Consider the following 27186-nt stretch of genomic DNA (forward strand, 5'->3'; position numbering starts at 1 on the left):
CTCGTGCCACATTACTTTTGAGAACTTAAGCTAAAGGCAGCATGTAGTGATCCTGAAATTCCAAGTCCTGACTACATCAAGCCATAGAATCATAGTCATATAGCATGGAAACAGGCCCTTTGACCTAACTCATCCACGCTGACCAAATTGCCTGCCCGAATTATAGTCCTAAACTTATACAACATGGAAACAAGCCCAACTTGCCCTGCTGACCAAGGTGTCCCATCTACAGTAGCCTCATTTGCCTGCATTTGGCCTAGATACCTCTAAACCATTAAACCACTCTAAACCTGTCCAAATGTCATATGTACCAAGGTACAGTGAAAAGCAGAAAGACTATCCAAGGTTACAATCAAGCCATCCACTGTGTACAGATATAGGGTAAAGGGAATAACGTTTAGTGCAAGATAAAGTCCAGTAAAGTCCGATTGAAGATAGTCTGAGGGTCTCTGATGAGGTAGATAGTAGCTCAGGACTACCCTCCAGTTGGTGATAGGATGGCCCAGTTGCCAGATGCCAGTGGGGAAGAAACTGTCCCTGAATCCAATGCTCGAACATCCACTGGACAAGTTGGTGGTCGAATGCCGACCACCCTGCCAGCCTCACGTGCACCTGTACCAACAGTTACTGCAGCAGATGTAAGTTTGACCTTCCCGAGAGGGAATCCATGGAAAGCAACTGGTCGAGACGGATTTCGGCCATGTCCTCAGGGCCTGTGTGGATCAGCAGGCTGAGGAATAAAACCCATGCACTACAATGCTGAGAACTATATTCTGCACTCTGCATCTTCCTCTTTCCTCCCTTATACTACTTGAGTTTGACTTAAGTTTTTTAGTTTAGAGACACAACGTGGTAACATGCCATTCGGCCCCCTGAGTCTAAGCCGACCAATCGATCATCCGTTCAAACTAGTTTAATGTTATTTATCCCACTTTGGCATCCACTCCCTACACACCAGGGGCAATTTACAGAGGGCCAATTAACCTACAAACCCGCAAGGTTTTGGGAAGTGGAAGGAAACCGGAGCACCCGGAGGAAGCCCACGCAGTCACAGGGAGAATGTGCAAACTCCACACAGACAAATCCGAGATCAGGATCAAACCCGGGTCTCCGGTGCTGTGAGGCAGTGACTCTATCAGCTGCCCCACTGTGCTGCCATGATTGTATTTATTATGTGTGGTATATTTGATCTGATCGGATAGCATACAAAACAAAGCTTTCCACTGTACCTCAGTACACCTGACAATAATAAACCTAAACCTAGTTGTGTGTGCCCACAGAATGGTCTCACCGAAGATAAGTGAAAAAACAGACAGGACTGTCAGGCAATCACACAACAAATCATTCCAGGAAACTTCAAACTGTTCCCCATAGGAAGAGGGAAAGGTGCAAAGACAACAACACTATCCTGTTAGACTATTAATCACTCACCGAGTGTTCACACTCTATTCCCTAAGGGAAAACATAATTACTCAGACTACCTGCCCAGCTTTCATTTACTTTGTACGTATATCCCTGTTATGTAAACATTACAATAATAAGACCTGAACAGTTATACAACCATATACATCCTCAGGACATTTCAAAGCACTTCACCAATCATTAAAGACATGACTGTTATAATTGTGGCACACTGTTTCCATACATCAAACTTCAAGGTGAACAATCGATCCGATTTGATCAAGTTGGCTTGATGAGGCTTGTCAGATAACACCAAGTGATCCTATACCACCATCCTTCTGCGGAGATATTGCAAATGTTGCAAAATGGAAAATGTCATCTTAAAAACTGCAGCACTCCCTCAGTACTGACCCTCCCACTGTGTGCAGCCCCTTCAGTACTACCCCTCTCACAGTACGATACTCCATCAGTAAACCCCCCACTCCCCCCCCCCCCCCAAAGAGTCAGCTTGAGTTATTCTCAAGTCTCCAGTGCATAGCTTTGTAACACAACTTTTGGATCTGCTGATCCATTGACAAGAGAGCTGTCCACAAAGCCAAGCTCAGCTTTGCTGCACTTGATTTTAAAAACTTGATCAAATTTTGAATGGATTGAGGAACCTTTTTGAGCAATGTAACCAACATCCTCCTGCATAATGATTGAACATTAGGTTAAGAATAGTTTGTCAAAAGGAAGGGTGAGAAATGAAGGAGCCAACTCTATTAACATGATTAATTAACCCACTGACATTGTTATGCCAATAGTTATCTGCGCACAGGCAGCCCCGAATTCCCAATCGTTTCACCATGACTTGCTCCATAGATTAGTAATCAAACCTAAAGCCATGCAGCTGGCTGTTAACATAGCTAATCAACAGCAATTAATTAGTGATACTCTGCCCAGCAAAGTACAGTGCCCTCCATAATGTTTGGGACAAAGACCCATCATTTATTTATTTGCCTCTGTACTGCTCAATTTGAGATGTGTAATAGAAAATAAAATCACATGTGGTTCAAGTGCACATTGTCAGATTTTAATAAAGGCAATTTTTATACATTTTGGTTTCACCATGTAGAAACTACAGCAATGTTTATACATAGTCCCCCCCCAATTTCAGGGCACCATAATGTTTGGGACACAGCAATGTCATGTAAATGAAAGTAGTCATGTTTAGTATTTTGTTGCATATCCTTTGCATGCAATGACTGCTTGAAGTCTGCGATTCATGGACATCACCAGTTGCCGGGTATCTTCTCTGGTGATGCTCTGCCAGGCCTGTATTGCAGTCATCTTTAGCTTATGCTTGTTTTGGGGGCAATTCCCCTTCAGTTTTCCCTTCAGCATATAAAAGGCATGCTCAATTGGGTTCAGATTGTGTGATTGACTTGGCCACTCAAGAATTAACCACATGTGATTTTTCCTATTACAAATCTCAAATAGTGGAGTACAGAGGCAATATATAAATGATGGGTCTTTGTCCCAAACATTATGGAGGGCACTTGTATGAGTTATGATTCAACATTGTTGAATGAGGCTGTAATTTTGCAAGCTCTGTACATAAATAAAAGCATAATTGAAGCTGCTGCATATAACTCAAGTCATTGAGAGGGTGACAGTCCTCCCTTGTCTTGAAGCAAAGCGATTAGAACATAGAACACAGACTGCAGACTAAGGTCCATAGACCATAGAACAGTACAGCACAGGAACAAGTCCTTCAGCCTATAATGTCCTTGCCGAACAAATTAAACAAATCTCCTTTGACTACATGTAATCCATATCCCATCCGTCGCTTGTACAAGCTATAGCCAAGTGCAGAGATGCCCGTGCATTAACTGTGTGGGACCTCATGGAGGGATTTTTTAGGCAGCAGGTCAAGCGGTTGAGATACAAATTATTGGTGCACAAGAATGGGGTGAGCTGAAGGTAGTGGAGTAACAACAGCTAAACTGAAGTAAGCCATGGTGCTTAGAATAGGAAAGTCAAGGATCCCAGAACCTGTTTTCATTGATGGGTCATCGGTGGAGAGAGTTAAAAACTTCAAATTCCTGGCGTGCATGTCTTTACTTTAGACTTTACTTTATGTGAGAGATACAGTGCAGAAACAGGCTCTTCGGCCCACCGAGTCCGCACCGACCAGCGATCATCCCGTATATACTACCCACTAGGGACAATTTACAATTTTAACGAAGCCAGTTAATTTATAATCCCGCATGTCTTTGGAGTGTGGTAGGAAACCAGAGCACCGGGAGAAACCCCACACTGTCACAGGGAGAACGTACCAAATACATACAGACAGCATCCATAGTCAGGATTGAACCTGGATCTATGGCGCTGTAAGGCAGCAACTCTACTGCTGCACCACTGTGCTGCTCCACATCACTGAAGAGCTGTCCTGAACACAGTACATTGATGCAATCAAAAAGAAAGCTTATCAACACCTCTACTTCCTTAGAAGATTAAAGAGATTTGGTATATCGAGGAATATCGAGATGTCTTCAACATCTACAGGTGAACAGTAGAGAGCCAATTGACTGGTTTCATAACTGCCTGGTTCAGCAATTCGAACGCCCTGGGCTGAAGAAGATTATAAACAGCGGTGGACACTGCCCAGTCCATCACGGGTATTGACCTTCCCACCATCAATAGGATGTACAGAAAGCGCAGCCTCAAAAAAGCAGCCTGCGTCATCAGAGATCCATACCACCCTGGCCACACTCTCATTTCACTCCTAACATCAGGAAGATGGTACAGAAGTCTGAAATCCGTGACCTCCAGGTTCAAGAACAGTTTATTCCCAACAACCATCAGGCTCATGAAAACTACAAGATTTTAACCTCAACTATGAACAATGGACTACCTGAGTTGCACTAAAGAATTTGGGCTTATTGCACTAATATTTGGGTATTATTTTATTGATTTCTTTCTGTTTATAATGTTATCTTCTGTTATCTCTGTTTACAGATCTGTAAGTTGCTGCAAGTAATACTTAATCGTTCTGTTTTTGGTTCATATGACAATTACACGCTCTTGACTATTCAATCTTGATGCTTTGAAGTTATAAATGCTTCTTTGCCTTTGTTGTGACACAACTGGGGTTGTTAGTTGGCGGTAATGTTGAGCGATAGTTCAGCTATCGGTTGTGGGTTGTTGGACTTACCCATTCAATGTCCCACTAGCTCGCGGACAGGACAAGACCTGGCTTCACTATACTGGAATTACTGCTTCACAAATATCGCAATTGCTCTCCATTTAGGGAGTACCTGATGAGAAAAAAATGATTTATTTAAAATACAGATGACAGATTGCTTTGCCTTAAGTAGAAAAAATGAAATGAAACATACACTTCTATACCTGACGTATCCATCAATGTTTTACCTTTGACATTTGTATCTTCCCCTCAGGCTTTCGTGTATTTAAGGTATTCCCTACCCCACAAATTTACCTGAAGGAATGTTGGAGTCGAGCACAGATTACATGACTACCTGTTTTCACATGTTACAAGTTTATAATTAGGATAATTCTTGAGTGAGCAACATGTTTGAAGTTGAAATTATTTTAATTGACAAGTATGAGTGGACCACAATGAAAACAAAATTAACCAATATTGTTTTTAGCATGGCAGTCAACTGTCATAGCTGTTCATTATTTCATAGGCATCTCGCACCCTGCATTATTAATTACATTTGCTTCCTCTGCGCATGATACGTTAGTTTCAAACTTGCTGAGGGCGTGCGGAGGGAGCGGTGCAGTGAGGGACGGGATTACTGAGGCTTGGGTGAGTGACTGATCTCCTTAACCAACAAGTCTGAAGGACTGGAGATAAAATGAGGGAATGTCTCAGACAAGCAAATTATAGTCATGTCAGGTTGAGTGGGGAAAAGACGAAAAGGAGTGCAAGGGAAAATTAAGTTAAATATTTCAAAACCTCAAGAATTGATAGCATGGGAAGCTATAGATTATTCCCATTTCTGTATTGCGGTGGTAGACAGGTGTTAGATTATCTGGCAGTGCAATTTTGAAAGTTTTTGGACTATTAATTACAGGTTATTAATTTGTGAAATTAGTTTTTGTGGCCAATTAATGTGCAAAGAAAGCGCTTTAAAGAAAAAAAACTGGAAGGCTAAAGTGCTCAAGAGGTCATGATGCAGCTTTATAGGACTTTGATCAGACTGCATTTGTATTTTGCATGCAGTTCTGGTCGCCCCATTACAGGACAGATGGGGAGGCTTTTGAGAGGGCGCCGGAGAGGTTTATCAGAATGTTGCCCAGATTAGAAGGTCTTAGCTTCAAAGAGAAGTTGAACAGACTTGGATTGTTTTCTCTGGAACATCAGAGGTTGAGGTGACACCTGATAGACGTATATAAAATGAGGTGGCATAGATAGGGTAGACAGTCAAAACTTTTTTCGCAGGGTGGAAATGGCAAATACTAGAGGGCATAGATTGAAGATGAGAGGGGCAAGTTTTAAATTAGATGTGTGGGGGCAGTTTTCTACAGAAAGGGTGGTTGGAGCCTGGAACGCACTGCCGGGGTGGTAGTGCAGGCAGATACAATTGGGGTATTAAAGTGATATGGATCATGCCTGGAACATGCTGCCAGTGTTTAGTGGATGAGCAGTGTCCAGAGGAGAGCCAGTGTCAAGAGGAGAGCCAGTACCAGGCCAGTGTCCAATGGAAGAGAACTTTAATGATTCCACAGTATTATTTAAAGAAGAGGAAGGAGATTCTCAATGCTTTTGTTCAACCATTGACTTGAATTAGCATTCCTTACTTTGCAGTTGGTGATATTTTGGGACCATATCATTCGGTGCAGTACATTTTTTTTTTCAGAAGGGGTCGGACTGGCAATCCAAATCACTTCTGATGGGTTGAACAATGATTTGTATTAACCTCACGTTACCAAATTTTTAGACAATGCATAAGCTTTCTGAAGTATATTGGCAACCTAGCTTGCATTAGGATTGCTACCAAACTACAAGAAGCCAAATAATTCCTTACTTAAAATGAAGTGAACCCAGACAAATGTTTTTTCATGCGCTTGACAGCATAAATGTTTAATTTTTTAAATGTCTTACCAGACACATAGATTCAAGAGCAGTCTCGGCTTAGGATCCACCATTAAATCATCAAGGAGTTAAATTAATTATTAATTGTTTTACCAAGTAAACATCTCTTTGCAAAGTATATTGTTAGGTTGGCGTTGTTTCTGGATTCTCCAATTTTCTCTCCTTGTCTGCCTTCCAAATTGTATTGGCACTTGGCTCTGTTAAATGAGTTCAATGCCTAAAATGGGATTTTACTTCGGAGTCACGTGAGTGACTACGTGAAGAACCCTGCCAGGACGCATGCGTGTCATATCGCTACACGCATTACAACGAGTCACAGCAGGGGGAACGACGTTCCCTTAGCGGCAGAATTTGAAAGCCGGGAACAGCAGGTAAGGAGACTCTGCGTTCCTTCCACTTACCCTACAGCTGGAGACATGGACCAGATCCACGAAGGCTGCGGAAAAGCTGGCGGGGGAGAACCGCGGAGTTGCGGGCAGCCGGCAGCAGCAGCCAACGGCACGCCAATCTCCCGAAATGGGAACAGCTGTGCCGACTTCGCTCCCGCACCGGCGAAGCCGGGTGGGAAAGCGAAGCAAAAAACGGGCCGAATGCCAGACTCCGATGAGTCTGACTTTGAGCAGCCGCGAGCGGCCAGTGCCCGTGAGCACCGGGGCCGGTTGGAGCGGCTGCAGGATGACGAGCAGCCGCGAGCGGCCAGTGCCCGTGAGCACCGGGGCCGGTTGGAGCGGCTGCAGGATGACAAGCAGCCGCGAGCAGCCAGTGCCCGTGAGCATTGGAGCCGGTTGGAGCGGCTGCTGGAGGGAATACTCCAAAGTGGCAGGCTCCGGGAGATGGAGGCTAGCCACAGTGGGCAGTTAGTAAGCCCCACAGCAGTACCTCTTGTGGGGCTGCACAGTGTTTCTCCCTCATCAGAGGGGAGCATGGAGGGTCAATCCTGGGCTGACTGCAGGAGCTGGAGCAGGAGCGGCTTCAGGAGCAGCCGCGACGGCCAGTGCCCGTGAGCATTGGAGCCGGTTGGACTGGCTGCAGGAACTGGAGCAGGAGCGGCTTCAGGAGTAGCGGCTTCAGGAGCAGCCACGACGGCCAGTGACCATGAGCATTGGAGCCGGTTGGAGCGGCTGCAGGAACTGAAGCAGCAGCGAGTGGCCAGTGCCCGAGAGCATCGGAGCCAGCTGGAGCGGCTGTTGGAGCAGGTAAGTGGCAGGCTCCGGGAGATGGAGACTAGTCACAGGGGACAGCTAGTAAGTCCTACAGCAGTACCTCTTGTAGGGCTGCACAGTGTTTCTCCCTCATCAGTGGGGAGTATAGGGGGTCAATTCTGGGCTGAACCTGAAGAGGGGTGCAGAACATACCCCTAGTGCACATGGGGTGCAAGAAAACCTATTGGAAGACACTTACCATCAGGGAACTGCAAAACACTGAATGTTCCCAGTGTCAACCAGTGTATTTGAAAAACATGGCAGAGCCAGGGACTTGAAACAACAGAAAGTTCTGAAAGTCCTAACAGCGGGAATTACGGGTTTCGCCCGCAAAATAAACAAAAAAGACATGACACAAGATCACCAGGATGCACTGGCTTTATTTTGCAACTACCAATACGAGTAAACAGCATTAGAAGAAGTGCCATCCAACCGGCTTTAGACCCTAATTTGCAGGCCTATGCAAACCTGGAACCTCCAAACCACCAATATTACTATTTGGAGGCAACTTATCAAAACAGGTAAAATAACTTGACAAAGAGGGTAAAACCCTGGGGCTCATTAAAGCAACGTCTAAAAACTACTTCCTGGGGAATGTGCTAACCCTCAACACCGACCCAACTACAGATCCAGACACCGGCACCTCAACGTCCACGGAGGATGCCAAAAAAGTAACAAACCTACCAATAGTAACCATGGAGGTAGGTGGGTCTGGTTCCTTACGAGGTTGGTGGGAGATTACAATTCTATCTGGATGCATGGAATAAATTACCTACCGACACTTATATTTTCAGAAGTATAGGGTTATACCATAGAATTTATACAAAACATAATCCTCCAGTTCAGCATGTACCGAACCGAATGTTCGTGCTTACAGGCAAAGAAAAAAAAAATCAATAGCGCATGCTGAACTACAGTGCCCATATAAAAAAAGAGTAATAGAGGATATCCAACACGAATCACAGGAATTCGTGTCCAAAATTTTTATCATAAACTAGATGGTGGTTGCCACATCATCATAGATTTGACTAATTTGAATACTTTCGTACTATATATTCATTACTAGATGGGAACCTTTGTTACTGCTAAGCAATTGATTCCTAGGTTACTACATGGCAAGCATCGTATTAAAAGATGCTTACTATACAGTACCCATTAGAGGTGACCACAGATGTTATTTAACACAATGGATCATCTGCGGTACACCCTTAACACAGTTCACATGTCAGTGACTTTGCCGAAAGAAAAGGTTACAGCCTTAATGGAGGCTTGCAGCCAAACAAAACCATCCATCAGACTGGTAGCAAGAATAATTGGCATTTTAGTGACTGCGTTTCCAGCCACACAAATCGGACCTTTACATTATCAACAATTACAGAGGGCAAACATTCGTGCACTCAAACATTATGGGGGTCATTCTGACAGACCAATGAAGCTACCAACAGAGGCCACAATGGAACTAAAATGGTGGAAACATAACATTAGGCATTGTTCCGATCCAAACATTATCAGCTACCCGTCTATACATACTGATGCCAGTGCACTTGGATGGGATGCTACCAATTCCATCTCCAGCTGTGGGGGAGATGGAATGCACAGGAGGCATCATTATTACAAACACTGGGCATAAACTTCCTGGGAATGTTGAGCGCATTCCATGGCTTTAAGTGGCAGACAACAGGTCACGCTAATTCTATGAAAACACTGAATGGATGTTGGATAAAAAATGTATTGCTGAAATTACAGCACGGTATGGAACACCAGATATCGACCTATTCGCATCCATGTTCTCACCAGTTATCGAATTATGTTCATGGGAACCAGAACCTGGGGCAGTGGTACAGATGCATTTTCGCTGCATTGGGGGATTATTTATTTATGCATTCCCTCCTTCTGCCTCATCAGTCGGGTATTTAGGAATATACAGTAGACTCCGCGTCTAGTATTTTGATAGTACCCGATTGGCCTACTCAACCATGGGTCCAAGTGATACACGACATGGTTTTAGAACCATGCATCACCATCCATCATAGACCTAATTTACTGGTTCTTCCCACAACAAGGGGTAGATACCCATGTCATAATTATATAAACCTATTAATTTATAGAGTTGAAAGCACCTCCACTACACCTGGGACTGACGGACCGAACAGTGGATATTATTTCAGCGGCCCACAGACAGTCCACCAAAAAACAGTACTTGGTGTCATCAAGAAATGGGAAGTACTGTCACAACAATAAACATCACCCACAGATCTATGAACATCCCATCTGTTCTACAATTCCTGGCAAGCCTCCATTACGATGAGAGGCTCAGTCATAGTGCCATCAACTGCGCCAGAAGTGCTCTGTCAACATATCTGTGGCAAGGAACAGAGCGGCATTCTGTTGGGACACACCCTGGTAACCAAACCCATGAGGGGCATTTTAATGTTAATCCCCCAAGAACCAGGTACTCCCAAATATGGGATGTGAGCATTGTACTGACCATGTTAAGAAACTGGTCTCCAGCTCTGTCCCTACAGAAACTGACTATGAAAACAGTCATGCTGATGGCCTTGGTCACGGCACAAAGGGTCCAGTCACTACAGAAACTAAGGCTGGACAACATGATTATTTCATCTGGAAATTTAACTTTTCACATCAATGAAATAGTCAAACAGAACAGACAGGGGTCAGCAGGCCTACAAAACAGAATTCAGGGCATACCCGACAGATGGTCGTCTCCGTATTGTAACACACTTACTATTATATATGGAGTATACTAAGATCATCAGAGGGAAAGAAATGTCACTTTAATCAGCTACAAACAGCCACTCAAAACAGTGACAGTCCAGACCATCTCTAGATGGCTAAATAAGGTCCTAATAAAGGCTGGAGTAGACACTAGCATTTTTAAATCTCACTCCACCAGGGCTGCAGCTACATCGGCAGCTATGAAGTTGGACGTTCCTATGGACCAAATCCTCAAGACAGCAGGATGGTCAACGGAGGTAACTTTCCAACGACTTTATAACAAACCAGTCATTGAACCTGGAACATTTGCAGAAACAAATTTAAGTTCTGTAATATAATTTACCCCATAAATAGGTGCAATAATTGGTGTTAATATATTTATCGTTGGGTTTTCAATATCGTATTGATGTCTAATGATGTTAACACTATTCTCCCCATAATCAAGGCAGATGTGATGCATGGACTCGTTTCCACGGCATGAAATCACAGAGCTTTAAAATCTTCACGTAGTCACTCACGTGACTCCGAAGTAAAATAGTACGATTAAACGAGAACTTACCAGGTTGAAGTTTGATCGTTATTTTATGAGGAGTAACGTTGAGGGATTACGTGCCCTCCGCTCCCACCCTTGATCATATACTCAACTGGTATCTCTTCTCTAATCTTACTATGTTTAGTCATTACCGTTATCTGTGATTTCACACCGCTGCTTTGAAGAATGACACGCATGCGTCCTGGCGGGGTTCTTCACGTAATCCCTCAACGTTACTCCTCATAAAATAACGATCAAACTTCAAACTGGTAAGTTCTCGTTTAATCTTACTGTTAATTTTCCTTTAAAAGACACAAAGTGCTGGAGTAACTCAATGGGTCAGGCAGCATCTCTGGAGTACATGGATAACATTTCAGGTTAGGTTTCGAAGTAAATTCCAGATATGAAATATCACCTATCCATATCCTCCAGAAATACTCCCAGAAAACATCTGCAATTCATTTATCTTAATTTACCTTCAATTTAGTTTAGAGATACAAATTTGAAAGAGTCCTTTCGGCCCACCGAAACCATGCCAACCACCGATCACCCGTCCAAACTAGTTCAATGCTATCCCACTTTCACAATCACTCCCTACACACTACAGACAATTTACAGATGGCCAATTAACCTACAAACCCGCACGTCTTTGGGATGTGGGAGGAAACCAGAGGAAACCCACTCGGTCACAGGAAAAATGTGCAAACTCCACAACAACAGGCCCTGAAGTTGGAGACACCTGCACATATTGGGGATTTAAAAAAAATTTAATAATTCTGTGACAATAAAGAATGATTAATAATAGAACCTACATAAAACTTGTATGCAGTGGAACATGTTAACTAATAGTCTCTGGTTTTTATGATTAGTTTGTCAAATTAGTTTATGAAACCTCAAGTTCCTGATTTTAAGGGGGTGTTAGTGTAGGTTATTGTACAGTAATGCATTGAGAGATAGAGTCTTTTAATGTCAACCGGACATTAAAAGACTCTAAAGATTAAAAAATTTAAAATAAATATATTTATTTATTTATTTTCAAGATATTGAATCATTCAGAATTTGCATAAATCCTGATAATCTTCTCAAACCCTAATCCAGGAGAGTTTCAGGAATGGAGACAAAAGGAACTGCAGATGCTGGAATCTAGAGCAAAACACAAAATGCTGAAGGAACTCAGCGTGTCAGGCAACACCTAGGGAGGGAATGAACAGATGATGATTTGGGTCAGGACCTTCATCAGACTGACTATTAGCAGAACATGTCAGATGCTGGAAAACTGAAACATAAGTGAAAACACTGGGAATTCCGTCTGAATAGGGTCATAGAGTGTGGAAACAGGCCCTTCGGCCCAACATTCCCACACTGGACAACATGTCAGACCATCTACACTAGTCCCACCTGCCTGTTTTTAGCCCATATCTGGCACATTATGTCACCTATTCCTTTTCTCCAGAAATGCTGCCTGACCCGCTGAGTTACTCTAGCGTTTTATGTCTATCTTTGCGAACACATTAACAGTTTTTGAAAATTCCAGCTTCCACCACATTTACACAGCCCCTTGTTAACAAATCCTTTCATCCTGAATAACCTGCATCTGATCTTTGGTTTGTTCCCTTTCTGCTCTCATTCCCCCTTTCAAGCAGGGTCGACTTTTCAGTTTCATATTCCTTTATTATTTCAAACACTTAATTCGGGCCTCCCTCCTACACCTCCTGGGAATCAGGCTCAGGTTTATGGAACCAACCCTGTAACTTCAGCCCTGTAAGCATCACACCTGCTTCAAGGGAAATGCACTGTTGTGTAGTCCATGTTGGGTGTAACACAAGAGGTTTAGTCACTGAATCCTGCGACCAGCATCGCAGCCTCCCTGAAAGTGTTTATTCCCCCCTCACACACTTCCACTAGACTTTAGACTTTAGAGACACAGCGTGGAAACAGGCCCTTCGGCCCTTCGAGTCTGTGCCAACCAGCAATTGCCCTGTAGATTAGCACTATCTTACACACATTAAATCTTTACCAAAGCCAATTAACTTACAAACTTGTACATTTTTGGAGTGTGGGAGGAAACCGGAGCACCCGGAGAAAACCCATGCGACCACCATCACAGGGAGGACGCACAAACTCAGTACAGAGAGCACCCGTAGTCAGGATAGAACCCAGATCTCAAGCGCTGTAAGGCAGCAACTCGACCGCTGAGCCACACTTGTGATGGTTTAGATGATTCAGAAGCTATTTACCTGGCATTGCCTGAATTGCGTGAATGAGCAGGTAAGAGGGCGAGTGAGTCACCTACACACTCCTGAGGCTTTTCACCATTTACAGCGTACAGGTCAGGATCTGACGGAATAGTTCCACTCGCCGAGGTGAGTGCAGTCCAATAACAGTCCACATCAGCCCACTTGACCATTCACTCCCTCTACCTCCTTGGCTATTGATAGAACCTAGCGTGACAACTCATCCAGGCAACTCTGAGAGCCCCTTCCAAATTCATCACCTCTGTCACCAGAAAGGATGAAGGTTACATGTACAGGAAAACCTATCTATATGAATGTGTAGTGCATGTTTCCACTAGTGGGAGAGTCTAGAACCAGAATAAATGGATGTACTTTTCGAAAGGAGATGAGAAGGAATTACTTTAATAGAATATAGACACAAAATGCTGGATTAACTCAGCAGGGCAGGCGGCATCGCTGGATTGTAGCAATGGGTGATGCATCGTAGTCGAGGATTTCTATAATCAGGGGGTAGTGAATCTGTGGAATTCATTCCCACAGATGGCTTTTAAGGTGGAGATTGACAGATTCTTGAATAGTAATGGGCCTGTCCCAAAGGCGATTATTCAGGCGACTGCCGGTGACTATCAAGTTGGCGGGGGACAGGGCAAGCGGGGGGAGAGCTGTCTGAGTGAAATTCACACGGTGCAAAGCCAAGGTGATACAGACACACACTGCGATGAACAGGAAGCACAGTGTACGGTAAGTCCTTTAAAAGAGGGGGGAGAAGGGGGAGCAAAAGAGGGGGGGGGTGAAGAGGGGCGGTGGAAGAGAGGGTAGATGGGGTGGGGAGAAGGAGTGGAGACAACTTTTAAGAAACCAGAGATACACAGCTTGGTGGACATTAACATTACCGGTCGGTAATGAAATTCACCGGTCAGGACCGGCTACAACCTACGAGAACCTTCGACCTCCTGGCAATCCACTAGGACCTCCTTGCAACCCACCTACGGCACAAGAATTCTCGCTATCCTCCATGGCGGCTTCATTCTAGTCGCAGCTAATTTTTCAACATGTTGAAAAATTTGTGGTGACCATAATGAGGCCACGACTAGTTCCCAGAATCCCCATTAGAGTGTCAGGGGTTATGGGGCGAAGGCAGGAGGACAGGAGAAGGAGAGGAGAGGAGAAGATAGAACAGGAGAAGGAGAGGAGAGGAGAAAACATTGAGAGGAGAAGATAGATCAGCCATGATTGAATGGGGGAATAGACTCGATGGGCCGAATGGCCTAATTCCGCTTCTAGAACTTATGAAATTATGAATCCCGACAAGTGTAGATTAACGGAGATACAATGAAAAGCTTTGTTTGATCAATCAGATCAGATAATACTATACTGTACGTAAATAAAATTATCAAACTCAAATACACTGGATAGAGTTCAGAGTGCAGAATATAGTTCTCAGCTTTGCTGCACATCAATTCCATTATCAAAATCCAATGATTAATTTGGCATGGAAGATAAATACAAAATGCTGGAGTAACTCAACGGGTTAGGCAGCATCTGTGGAGAAAAAAGAATAGGTGATGTTTCGGTTCGAAACCCTTCTTCACACTGAATGTCAGGGAAGAGGGAAACTTGAAGTATGGAAAAGTGTAGAACAGATCAGAGCCAGCACCAGTGACCAAAGAGCCCACAATTTGGCATCATATTCAGCAAGGACATTGTGGGCTGAAGGGCCTGTTCCTTTGCTAATCGGTTCTAAGTTCTATGTTGATTAGTATCCAAGTGGTGCCTTAGCATGGACTTTCCACAACCTGTCAGCATACTATTGGGCTGAAGGGCCTCTTCCTGTGTCGTACTGTTCTGTATGTCTATGTCCATTGCACCCCAATCCTCACTTAACTGGAGAATGTTATTTGATGAGTTTGTGCTGTGTAAATGTAGCGCCAGTTAGTGACACTTTCCAAACAACCCCAGTGGCAGAGCCTCCTTCATTTCCTGCATTATCAGAACCTTAAAATACAAAGCTTTCCTCAGTGTAGAATCAAAACAGAATATTTTTTTTAAAGCTGGAGAGAAGTGGAAACTTCTCCAACCCAAGGCTTACTGCAGGCAAAGCAGCTGTCTACAGCAGCAAGGTACTTATAACGTAACTCGATCCATCTTTTCACTCCACTGAACAGTTCCTTTCTGCCCTGAAGTTCAGATATAAATCAGGATATGCAAATAACACAATAGATCTTCATTAGGACTGGCAGGTGTCTTTGCAAGTCTGCCCCAGGTGAGGTAGCAACTGGGAGAGGAAGGGGGGAGGTCACCCACAGCCCCAATAATTCACTCAATTGTTGACAGTCCAAAACAGGAGCCCAACAAGACTCACTTAATTACCCGTGTAATGAGTAGGGTTTCAATGGGTGCATTCTGACTGCGGAAACAGTGCACTGCTCAGCGTGGCTAAGTGACAGGCAAACTAGAGCAAAGCATTTGAGAGTCGGCACTGACAGGGCAAGAGGGGAGCTCCCTGCTAAACCACAGCTGACACAGTCAAGCCTGCAGTTAAAGGAGTCGTGGAGAGTTTATTATGTAAAAAGGCATGGGGAGAAACTGATCGGGTGAATGCACAACATCTTTAACCTGGAGTAGTAGAATCAAGAACCAGAGGACAGAGCTTAGTTTTAGATTTTAGTTTAATTTAAAGATACAGCGTAGTAACAGGCCTTTCGGTCCACAGAGTCCACGCCGGCCAGTGATCACCCCATACAGTAGTACTACCATACACACTAGTGACAATTTGCAATCTTTACCGAAGCCAATTAACTCACAAACCTGTATGTGTTTGAAGTGTGGGAGGAAACTGGAACAACTGGGGAAAAACCCACGAGTCACAGGGAGAACGTGCAAAATCAATGCATACAGCACCTACAGTCACGTCGAACCCAGGTCTCTGGTGCTGTGAGGCAGCACAACACTACCGCTGCACCACCATGCCACCCCATAGGTTTTTCGGTGAGAGGACAAACCAGGGTAGGGGAATCAAGAACAGAGGGCTTAGGTTTAATATGAGAGATGAAAGATTTAATGGGAACTACATGACCAGCATCTGTGTCTTCTTTTATACACCGGCAACTGCAGTTCCTTGCTTCGACAAGGATTGTTAGCTGCCGATTCTGTTTCAAGGTATACAGCAATCAGATGGGGCCAATATTAACATCAATGATGGTGCATCTGAATGTTGGAACAGTTTTGGTAGATGTCTCCCTTTAACTACAAGGACTGAAGGACATTGATGAGTTAAAGCTGACGCTGAAATGATGCTGTAGAAAAGATTGACACAAAGTTCTGGAGTAAAGGGCCTGTCCCACTTACGTGTCCTTTGCACGCAAATTATGTGACCTCGTGGTCGCGTTGAGCCGAGACGGTCTAGCGAAGGTCGTGCGCGATTACATGCGGTCGCACAGCCGTCTGGAGCGCGTGACGTCATTTGAAGATGGACACAAAGCTGGAGTAACTCAGCAGGACCGGCAGCAACTCTGGAGAGAAGGAATGGATCACGTTTTGTGTCGAGGCTCTTCTTCAGTCTGAAAAGAAGGGTCTTGACCCTAAATGTCACCCATTGCTTCTCTCCAGATATGCTGCCGGTCCCGCTGAGTTACTTCTGCATTTTGTGTCTATCTTCAATTTTCATGGCCCCGCTCTGGGAGTAGAAGTGGGGGAGGATCCGGACCGCAACGGCCGTGAGCCCCAGGCCGAGCTTGACGATCGTTTGCCTACTTCTGCTGCTGTTGAAGGTGAGACGTTGCCAGGGTCTTGGCCTGTCCCACTTTGGCCGTCAGTTCCGCGACAGGCCATTGGCGCACGAAGATTTTGTTCACTGCAAGAAATTCAGAGCCCAGGACGATGTCGGGACCGGCCCCGCACAACTCCATACCCCTCCGCGCTTCTAAGTGGATCCGGCCCCGCGCGGCCATACGGTGCCCGTACGCCTCAAGCGACCACGAGGTCGCGTAATTTGCGAGCCAATGACGCGTAAGTGTTACAGGCCCTTAACTCAGGCAGCATCCCTGGAGAAAAAGGATGGGTTATGTTTTGGGGTCAGAAGTCTGAAGAAGGGTTCTGACTTGAAATGCCACGCGTGACGGGGAGCCCATGACTCTGAGCCCGCGGCCGACCCCTGGAGTTGCCGGAGCCCGCGGCTAGGGCCTGGGTCGGTGCCACAGAGGCGTTCAGAGAGGACCCGGTGGCAATAGTGGAGAGATCGGTGCGGCGGTCAATGGTGGCGCTGACCATTGGATGAGGACAGACCATATGGAAGTGAGGACGCTGCTGCCGGGGGGGAAAGAACAAAGGATGTGGGAGGACCACCATGAAGAACAAGGTGGACCTGTTGCGGGGGAGGGGGGAAGAACAAGGGGGACCTGGTGCGAATACTTTGTAACTTTGTAAACGCCCTTTATGTGGCCACTAATAGCATACCTTGGGTATGCGAGCAAAGAATCTCACTGTGACTTGTGACACTAAAGTATTCATTCATTCATCTTTTTTCTCCAGTGATGCTGCCCGAGTTATAAACCACTGACTACACCCCACAGTGGTGCAGTTGTCGAGTTGCTGCCTTACACCGCCAGAGACCTGGGTTCGATCCTGACTATGGCTGCTGTCTGTGTGGAATTTGTACCTTCTCCCTGTGACCACATGGGTTCCCTCAGGGTGCTCCGGATTCCTCCTACACTCCAAAGATGCACAAGTTTGTAGGTTAATTGGCTTTGGTAAAATTATAAATTGTCCCTAGTGTGTATGATAGTGCTAGTATATTGGCAGCGCAGACTCGGGTGGGGTGGGGGGGGCGTTGGTGGGGGATAGAGAGAAAAGGGCCTGTTTCCACATTGTATCTCCTAACTAAACTACTAAACTAAACCTACCTCAGCAACTACGATCTATTATGGACTTTGTGTTGGTTGTATGATGAACTTTAGTTTTGCACTTTCAATCTCTGGTTACACATGCACAGTGGTGCAGCGGTAGAGCTGCTGCCTTGCAGTGCTCGCAGCGCCGGACACCCAGGTTCGATCACGACTACGGGTGCTGTCTAAACAGAGTTTGTACATTCTCCCCGTGTAGGTTTTCTCCGAGATCTTAGGTTTCCTCCCACACTCCAAAGATGTACAGGTATGTAGGTACATTGGCTTGGTAAATGTAAAAAAGTGTCCCTAATTTGTGTAGAATAATGTTAATATGTGGGGACTGCTGTTGGCACTGACCCGGTGGGCTGAAGGGCCTTAAACTCTAAACTAAACTAAATTAAACTTGGTGTGTAGTGAAGAACTGCACTGCTGGTTTAAATCGAAGGTAGGCACAAAATGATGTCGTATTTCAGCGGGACAGGCAGCATCTCTGGAGAAAAGGAATGGGTGACGTTTTGGGTCGAGACGTCGAGCCCTGTGCTGTACTGTTCTATGTTCTATGACACAGAGTTTGCCTCTAATGAACTTGGAGTGCACAACTATTGTTGACTGTTTCTATATTAAACAGAGATTACACCTCACACCTGTCATTAGATATAAACTACTGCAGGAAGACCTGAACTCACAAAAAGCGCTCTAAAAATGGGTCTTTCTTTTAAAAACCGTTATCATTGGCTGAGAGGGGAAACAGGAACTGTAGATGCTGGGTTACAAAAAATGACACAAAGTGCTGGAGTAATTCAGAGGGTCAGACAGCTTCTCTGGAGAACATGGATAGGTGACAGTTCGGATTGGAATCCTACTTCAGGACCCTTTGTAACCCTTTGAAGAAGGGTCCCGACCAGAAATGTCACCTATCCATGTTCTCCAGAGATGCTGCCTGACCCGCTGAGTAACTCCAGCACTTTATGTCTATCATTGGCTGAGAACTACTTTTGAGGACTTAAAAATAGGCCACTTACCAGTAATATGAAGACCTACAAATAATTAGCGAAGTTAAAAGTTTGCACCCGCCTTTGCTAGTCGCTTAGGTTCATTGGAGTTAATAGTTACCAACATGAACATCTGATTTTTGTTGAAGTTAATGCAACCCTGCAGAGGTTTCCACCACAATCCAGGCATGTAACATTAGCTCCCTCCTGTGTCCGCTACAGGATTTGTAAGCTGCCTCCCACAAGCACAGGTACACAAAAATGCTGGAGAAAATCAGCGGGTGCAGCAGCATCTATGGAGCGAAGGAAATAGGTGACGTTTCGGGCCAAACCCCTTCTTCAGACTGATAGGGGGTGGGGGGGGGGGGGGGAGAAGGAAGGAAAAAGGGAGGAGGAGGAGCCCGAGGGCGGGGGGATGGGAGGAGACAGCTTGAAGGTTAAGGAAGGGGAGGAGACAGCAGGGGCTAGCAAAATTGGGAGAATTCAATCTTCATGCTCGCCGGACGCAGCCTACCCAGGCGGAATATGAGGTGCTGTTCCTCCCCCTCCTCTCTCCCACAAGCACATCCTGGCTGAGACTCATGTGCTGCAAACATAGATGAGTAAAGACAAGTTTTGCTAAGATAACCAGTATAGTTTGTACTTGCAGAATGAACATGCTGGGTCAGCTTGTCCAACTCCACATCATCACTTCTACTCCCTTAGAAGGCTTAGGAAGTTCGGCATTTCTCCAACAACTTCTTCAGATGTGCCGTAGAATGCATTTTAACGGGGTGCATCACAGAATGGTTTGGGAACTGCTCCATCAAAGACCGCAAGAAATTGCAAAGAATTGTGGACGCAGTCCAGACCTTCACGCAAACCAACCAAGAAGATGCACACCTCCAGATTCAGGGACAGTTTCTTCCCAGCTGTAATCAGGCAACTGAACCATCCTACCAACAACTAGAGAGCAGTCCTGAGCTACTATATGCCTCATTGAAGACTTTCGGACTATCTTTGATCGTACTTCACTGGACCTTATCTTGCACTAAACGTTATTCATGTTATTCCCTCTACGATGTATCTGTATTTTAATATAACTTTTTTTTTTGTACAGAGGCCAATTAACCTACAAACCTACACGTCTTTGGGATATGGAAGGAAACCGGAGCACCTTGGGATGCTGCCTGACCTGTTGAGTTCCTCCAGCACTTTGTGTTTAGCTCAAGATTCCAGTATCTGCATCCTTCCAGCACTACTGTTATTGTTTCAGATTCCACCTTCTGTGACATTTAATTGGCCTCCCTAACAATCTCGGGACTTGAGTTCAAATATCATTGTAGTGGCTGTGGAATTGAAATTCAATGAATGGCCTGTAATTTGGGTAAACCTACAGCCTTTGTCACTATCTCCACCCATCTGCCCATCACCCCTCCTGATCTAAAGCCACTATCACCTGCTGGAGATCCCCCCCCCCTGTTGCTGAGTTGGTCCGCTGCAGATGGTTCTTGCTCCTGACATGTATAAGACCATAAGACATAGGAGCATAATTAGGCCATTCAGCCCATGAGGTCTACTCCACCATTCAATCATGGCTGATCTATTTTACCTTCTCAACCCAATTCTCCTGCCTTCTCGCCGTACCCTTTGACACCCTTGTTAATCAAGAACTTATCAAACTCCACTTTAAGAATACCCAATGTCTTGACCTCCAAGTTTGAAAAAAAATCCATAATCTGCTTCTCCACAATTACCGATCCAGTGTCACTCTCTGATCCACTGCTATGGAGGATCGATGCATGGAGTGAGATTCCTCACTCGGATGGAGAGGGAGTGAGCCCATCCTTTATCTCCAGAGATGCTGGCGGACCCACTGAGTTACTCTTGCACTTTGTGTCTGTCTTTGAGCCCACAATATGTTGAAAGTCAGTCTGGTTTCCATGAACCATGTTTTAAAGCCAAGCTCAGAGACATCTCTAGAGGCCTTCATTTCGGTTCCTGATTCCTATTCTTAGACCTAGCTAAAAAATCTGCCTGCCCCCTAATGTCCTTTTCGGGATGGAAATCAGCTGTCCTTACCTTCCCTGCTTGTATTTGTGACTCCAGTCTACCATGAACACACAGGTATCCCCTCTATTGAATGGATCTACACCAGGCGCGGCATCTATCATCGAGGATCTCCACCATCCAGGCCATGCCCACTCCCCACTGCCACCGTCAAACAGGAGGAACAGAAGCCTGAAGTCCCACAACACTAGGTTCAGGAACAGCTACATTCCTGCAACCATCAGGCTCTTGAAACAACCTGCACAACCCTAATCCTACCTCGGCAACGAAACATTAGGCTCCACCTCCTGCACATGCATGGGCTTGTTTCCGAATTGTGTTTCGCACTAATGTCTTTTACTTTTTGCTGTCTTGTAGAAGTTATGCATAGTTTATGTATAATTCATGTTTTTGTGTGTGTCTGTGTGACTGTGATGCTGCTGCAATCAAGATTTTCATTGTACCTGTACTTGTGCATATGACATTAAACTGAACTTGCCTACCTCACCCATTCCAACTCATTTACACTAATCCTACATTGTTCCCATATATTCCACCATACTCTCTACCATCCACCCACACACAAGGAGAAGTTACAGTGTTTAATCAACCTACTGTCCCGCATGTCTTTGTGTTGTAGGGAGGGAGAATGGAGTATCTGGGTGAAACCCATGCAGTCACAGGAAGAATGTGCAAACTCCACACAGATAGCACCAGAGGTCAGGATTGAACCAGGGTCTCTGACGTTGTGAGGCAGCTGCTCTACCCGCTGTGCTGCTGTGCCACCTGTTGTTGGGAAATGAACAGATGGATGTGCTGATGGAGAGAGATGAAGGGTGGGGAATTAAGTCAGAAAGACCACCTGCTGACCACAGCATAGAAGGAGGGCCAAAGTCACGAGGAACTGCAGTCACTGGAATCTGGAGAAAAACACAATGTGCAGGAGGAGCTCAGTAGGACAGGCAGCATCTGGAAAGAACATGACAGATGAATTTAGACTTTAGACTACAGACATACAGCGTGGAAACAGGCCCTTTGGCCTATCGAGTCCGTGCAGACCATCGATTACCCCGTACACTAACATTATGCTACACACTAGGGTAAATTTATAATTTACAGAAGCCAATTAACCTACAAACCTGTACATCTTTGGAATGTGGAGAAACCGGAGCACCCGGAGAAAAACCATATGGTCACAGGGCGAACGTACAAACTCCGTACAGACAGCAACCGTAGTGTTTCAAATTAGGACCCATCTTCAGAAGGAAGCCGTTGGGTGTCGTATGCCTGTCATTGGAATGATTACGTCAGCTCTGACTCACACAGTGACAGAGCCATATAGTTATATAAGAACGCATGGGTTAGTAGGTTAATTCACCGCTCCTTCCTGTCCCTAGTGTGTAGATGGCTGGTAGAGAAGGTGGGGAGAATATGTGAGTGATGTAGAACTAGTGTAAATGGGTCAGCATAGATGAGGTGGGCCAAATGGCCCATTTCCATGTGTTGTTCAGCACAGAAACAGGCTCTGCAGCACACCACGCCCATGTCGATCATTTTGCCCATCTACACTAATCTTCCCTGCCCACCATAGAGTCATAGAGGGACGGAAATAGTCTCTTCTGTCCAACTAATCCATACCAACCAAGATGCCCTATTTAAGCTAGTCCTATCTGCCCACATTTGGCCCCTATGCCATTAAATCCCTCTGTTCCCATCCAGCAGAGAATACAGAAGCCTGATAGCATGCATCACCAGACTCAGGAACAGCTTCTTCTCCTCTTTATTCAGGTTTCTGAACGGTCCTTCCATAAGCTAGGTTACTGTCCAATTCACCTCTACCCCATTGCGGACAGTGGACATTATCTGTGGAACTGGTGCGCTACAATGCTGAGAACTACATTCTGCACTCTGTATCTTCCCCTTTGCTCTACCTATTGTACTTGAGTTTGACGATTGTATTTATGTATTACATTATCTGATCTGATTGGATAGCAGGAAAAATAAAGCTTCTCACTGTACCTCAGTACACGTGACCATAACAACCCTAAACCTTAAATCTTATCTCTCCATGTACTTCTCTAAGTTCCTTTTAAATGTTGTTATGGCACCTTCCTCCTATGGCAGCTTGTTCCATATCCCCAGCATCCTCTGTGTAAAACAGTTAACCTTCATATGTCCAGGACAAGGGGTCACAGTTTAAGGATAAAGGGGAAATCTTTTAGAACCGAGATGAGAAAAACATATTTCACACAGAGAGTGGTGAATCTCTGGAAATCTCTGCCACAGAAGGTAGTTGAGGCCAGTTCATTGGCTATATTTCAGAGGGAGTTAGATGTGGCCCTTGTGGCTAAAGGGATCAGGGGGTATGGAGAGAAGGCAGGTACAGGATACTGAGATGGATGATCAGCCATGATCATATTGAATGGTGGTGCAGGCTCGAAGGCCCGAATGGCCTACTCCTGCACCTATTTTCTATGTTTCATGTACCTACTAAATCTTTCCCCTCTCGCTTCAAACCTAAGTCCTCTGGTTCATGGTAAAGGACTGCATTTTTATAGACAGAGGGGAGACTAATGGAGATGCTGGTTTAAACCAATGATAAGCACAAAGTGCTCGAGTAACTCAGCGGGTCAGGCAGCATCGCTGGAGAAACAAATGCTGTCTGACCCGTTGAGTTACTCCTGCACTTTGTGTCTATCTGTGATTAGGTATTTTAGGTCAGCGTGCATTTTGTGCGTGGAAGATGGTGCCTAACAAATTTGATCTCTGGTTTCACCTTCCCGTCAATCCCCGCTGATCTTTTTTGCCATGAAGGTAATTAATTGTAGACAATCTTTGGGAGCGGGAAGCCCAGAGGACAGGAAGTCTGAAGAAGGGTCTCGTCGCCAAACGTCACCCATTCCTTTTCTCCAGCGATGCTGCCTGCCCGCTGAGTTACTCCAGCTTTTTGTGTCTAACCCCGAGGGAAGGGACGCGTTGAGAGCTGGGATGAGCTGGGCGCTCGGTCGAAGCGGGCAGGTCGGCTTGCCTTCATTTACCGGACGCCTTCCTCTCTCACCGTCCCCTCGCTTGCACCTTGTACCCATCATCTTAACCAACCCCTGAGAACTGATTGCACTTTCCTCCCCGGGATTAAGGCCGAATGTTAGTTAACCCTGTGCGCCCGTCCGGCGGCGTAACAGGGAGTAAGAATTACCCGAGGACTAACGGATGTTTGCATATGGCCCCTTGTCTTGATTCCCACACAAATGTATTCTGCGTTTAAAATTTATAAAGCTGAACAGCACCTTCTCACGCCTCGCACAGTAAAATATTGCCGCGTAACAGTGCCAACAAATACTCTCTTGTTGTCTAACTCTCCGGCGTGCGAGGTTAATGGGTGCGGGTTCAGGAGGTTAATTCCAGCAGATAGCACTTTCCTTTCACCAAACAGATGTTGGTGCGGATTTAATGCGTTTATCGAGCCCCGTGCCCTCAGAGCCGCGCTATCTCTGTTCTTACGCATTGTTCCCAGCGCATTCCGCTGCTTCACTATGGAGATGCGCTGGGACACAACATACCAAGGGATAACATTCAGCAAATAGCGCCCACCAGGGAAGCATGTTGCGTTTAAAAAGGGCCCGAGAGAGCCGGCAGTGAGAGAGATACGCTCTGCGTGATCTCGCTGCAGAGAGAGAGAGATCTTAGAAGGGTTTAGGGGGAAAAAAGTTCGTCCGGCAACATTAAAGACCAAACAAAAAGCTGGGAGCAGAATTAGTTTGGAAATTGGCCGACTGGGAAAGTGAGAACGGTGGAAACGGACCATAGACTCAAGAAACTGCAGGTGCCGGGACCCTAAGCAAAACACAAAGTGTTGGAGGAACTTACCGTGCTGTGATATTTGATTTTATGCTTTTTTTTTTGTACTGGCGTCTCCTTGGAATAGTGTTTTATTGTCATTTCGTAACTGTAAGAAAATTGCTTTTGTAAAACAAAGTGCTGGAGGGAGGTGTCTGAAGACGGGTCCCGACCCGGAATGTCACCTATCCACGTTCTCCAGAGATGCTGCCTGACATGCTGAGTTCCTCCAGCACTTTGTGTTTTGTTGACGGACTTGAGAAAGTTTGCAACAAATTTAAAAAACATGTACATGGATAGGAAACGTTTAGAGGGATATGGGCCCAAATGTGGGCAAATGAGATTAGCTTTGATGGGGCATTTTGGTCAGCATGGGCAAGTTGGGCTGAAGGGTCTGTTTCTGTGCAAAGGGTCTGTATCTGTATCTTGGTTGGCATCGATGAGTTGGGCTGAAGGGCCTCTTTCTGTGCTGCATGACTCTATGACTCTGTTGCCACTGGTGTGTGGCGATACATTCTAAAACTTGTCCCAGCTCAGATACTCCTTCTTCTCCCTGCTCCCATCTGGCAGAAGATGCAGAAACTTGAAAGTCGTATTTTAAAATACATGAATAATATTTTTGAGGCTTAGACTGCGTTAAAACAATTTCAATTCATCCTTAGCTTGTGTTAGGATCCCATGAGAAATTCCTGCATCGAAAAAAAAAAGCTCATGATAATTGAATCTATCATCAAGGATCCACACCATGCCGTATTCTCGCTGCTACCGTCGGGGAGGAGGTACAGAAGCTTCAAGTCCCACAACACCAGGTTCAGGAACAGCTACTTTCCTACAACCATGAGGTCTTGAAATGAAAGTGGACATAAAAAGCTGGAGTAATTCAGCGGGACAGGCAGCATCTCTGGATAGAAAGAATGGGTGATGTTTCGGGTCAAGACCCTTCTTCAGACTAGTTCGGAATTTATGTCCCGGGAGTACACGGGCCCTATCCCCAAACTCTATCTCTGTTCTCTTTGTACATTGAACAATCCATGTTCCAGGCGTACACTGGCCCTATTCCTGAACTCTATCTCCGTTTTTCGCAACAGGTCCTAAACCAACTTGCACCACCCTAATCCTATAGTATCTCAGCAATGAAACACCACAGACCACCTCTTGCCCAACCATGGACTTGCTATTCGTTCCAATTTAATTTTACATTATTGTCTTGGGGGGTTTTTTCACAGTCCTTTTTCTTTTTACTCTTTTGCAGAATGTTATTTAAAATTTAGCTGTAATTTATATACTGTATAATTGACGTTTTGTGTGTTGGTTCTGGGACTAAGTTCCCGTGTTGCTGCTGCAAGCAAGATTTTCATTGTATCGGTACCTCACTATACTTATGCAGATGACAATAAACTCAACATGACTTGTTCGAGCACTATTTTATTTCGAAGTCTTGTGATCATGGCGCGAGATACGGATGCATTTGGAAATGCTCCATCAGGCAAGGTGTTTTTTTTTTGTTGCAGGAACGGTGCAGCGGCCTCGGAGATGCTGACAGGCGCGACCTGGGCAGCAATCACTGTTAAAGCTCTGGAAGGGAGCAGGTGGCCCGGCCTGGTCTCGGAGTAACTGGCAGGCGCGACCTGCACAGTAATCTCCTCCAAGGCACCAAAATGGAGCAACCTGTCGAACCGGGCTCGGAGACGCTGGCAGGCATGACCTGCACATCAACGGCCGTTTAAAGCTCCAAAAGGGAGCAGTTTGTCAAGCGTGGGGCCGAAGAGGTGAACAGGCGCGACCTGCACAAGTAACTGCACTGAAGCTCCTATAAGGAGCAGCTGGTCGACCCGAGCTTGGAGACGCTGGCAGGTAAGGTCTGCATACAAACCTCTGCAAAAGCTCCAAAATGGAGCTGATTAGGGACCTGGGCTTGGAGACACTGGCAGCATAGCCTGTACAGTAACCTCTGAAAAAGAGCAGGTTGACGACCCGAGCTCAGAGTCGCTGGCAGGGTGGCCTGCACAGCAACCGTTGAAAGTTCCGAAAAGGAACAGCTTGTCGACCCCGGTTCAGGGAAGACCAACTCAGAACTGGCTGTCCAAAAGGACCATATTGGCCAGGGAAGCACTGCCTCAACATCTAAGGTTAAGGTTATCAGGCTGCTCACAAGAGTGAGGATAACTGAGTGAGAGGGGGAGGTGCACAGCACTGATACAGGCAGTTAAATTCAGATATTTGAGGATATCTCCTGC

The sequence above is a fragment of the Amblyraja radiata genome, chromosome 12 (genome assembly GCF_010909765.2).
Source record: "Amblyraja radiata isolate CabotCenter1 chromosome 12, sAmbRad1.1.pri, whole genome shotgun sequence".
NCBI classification, from domain to species: Eukaryota; Metazoa; Chordata; class Chondrichthyes; order Rajiformes; family Rajidae; genus Amblyraja; species Amblyraja radiata.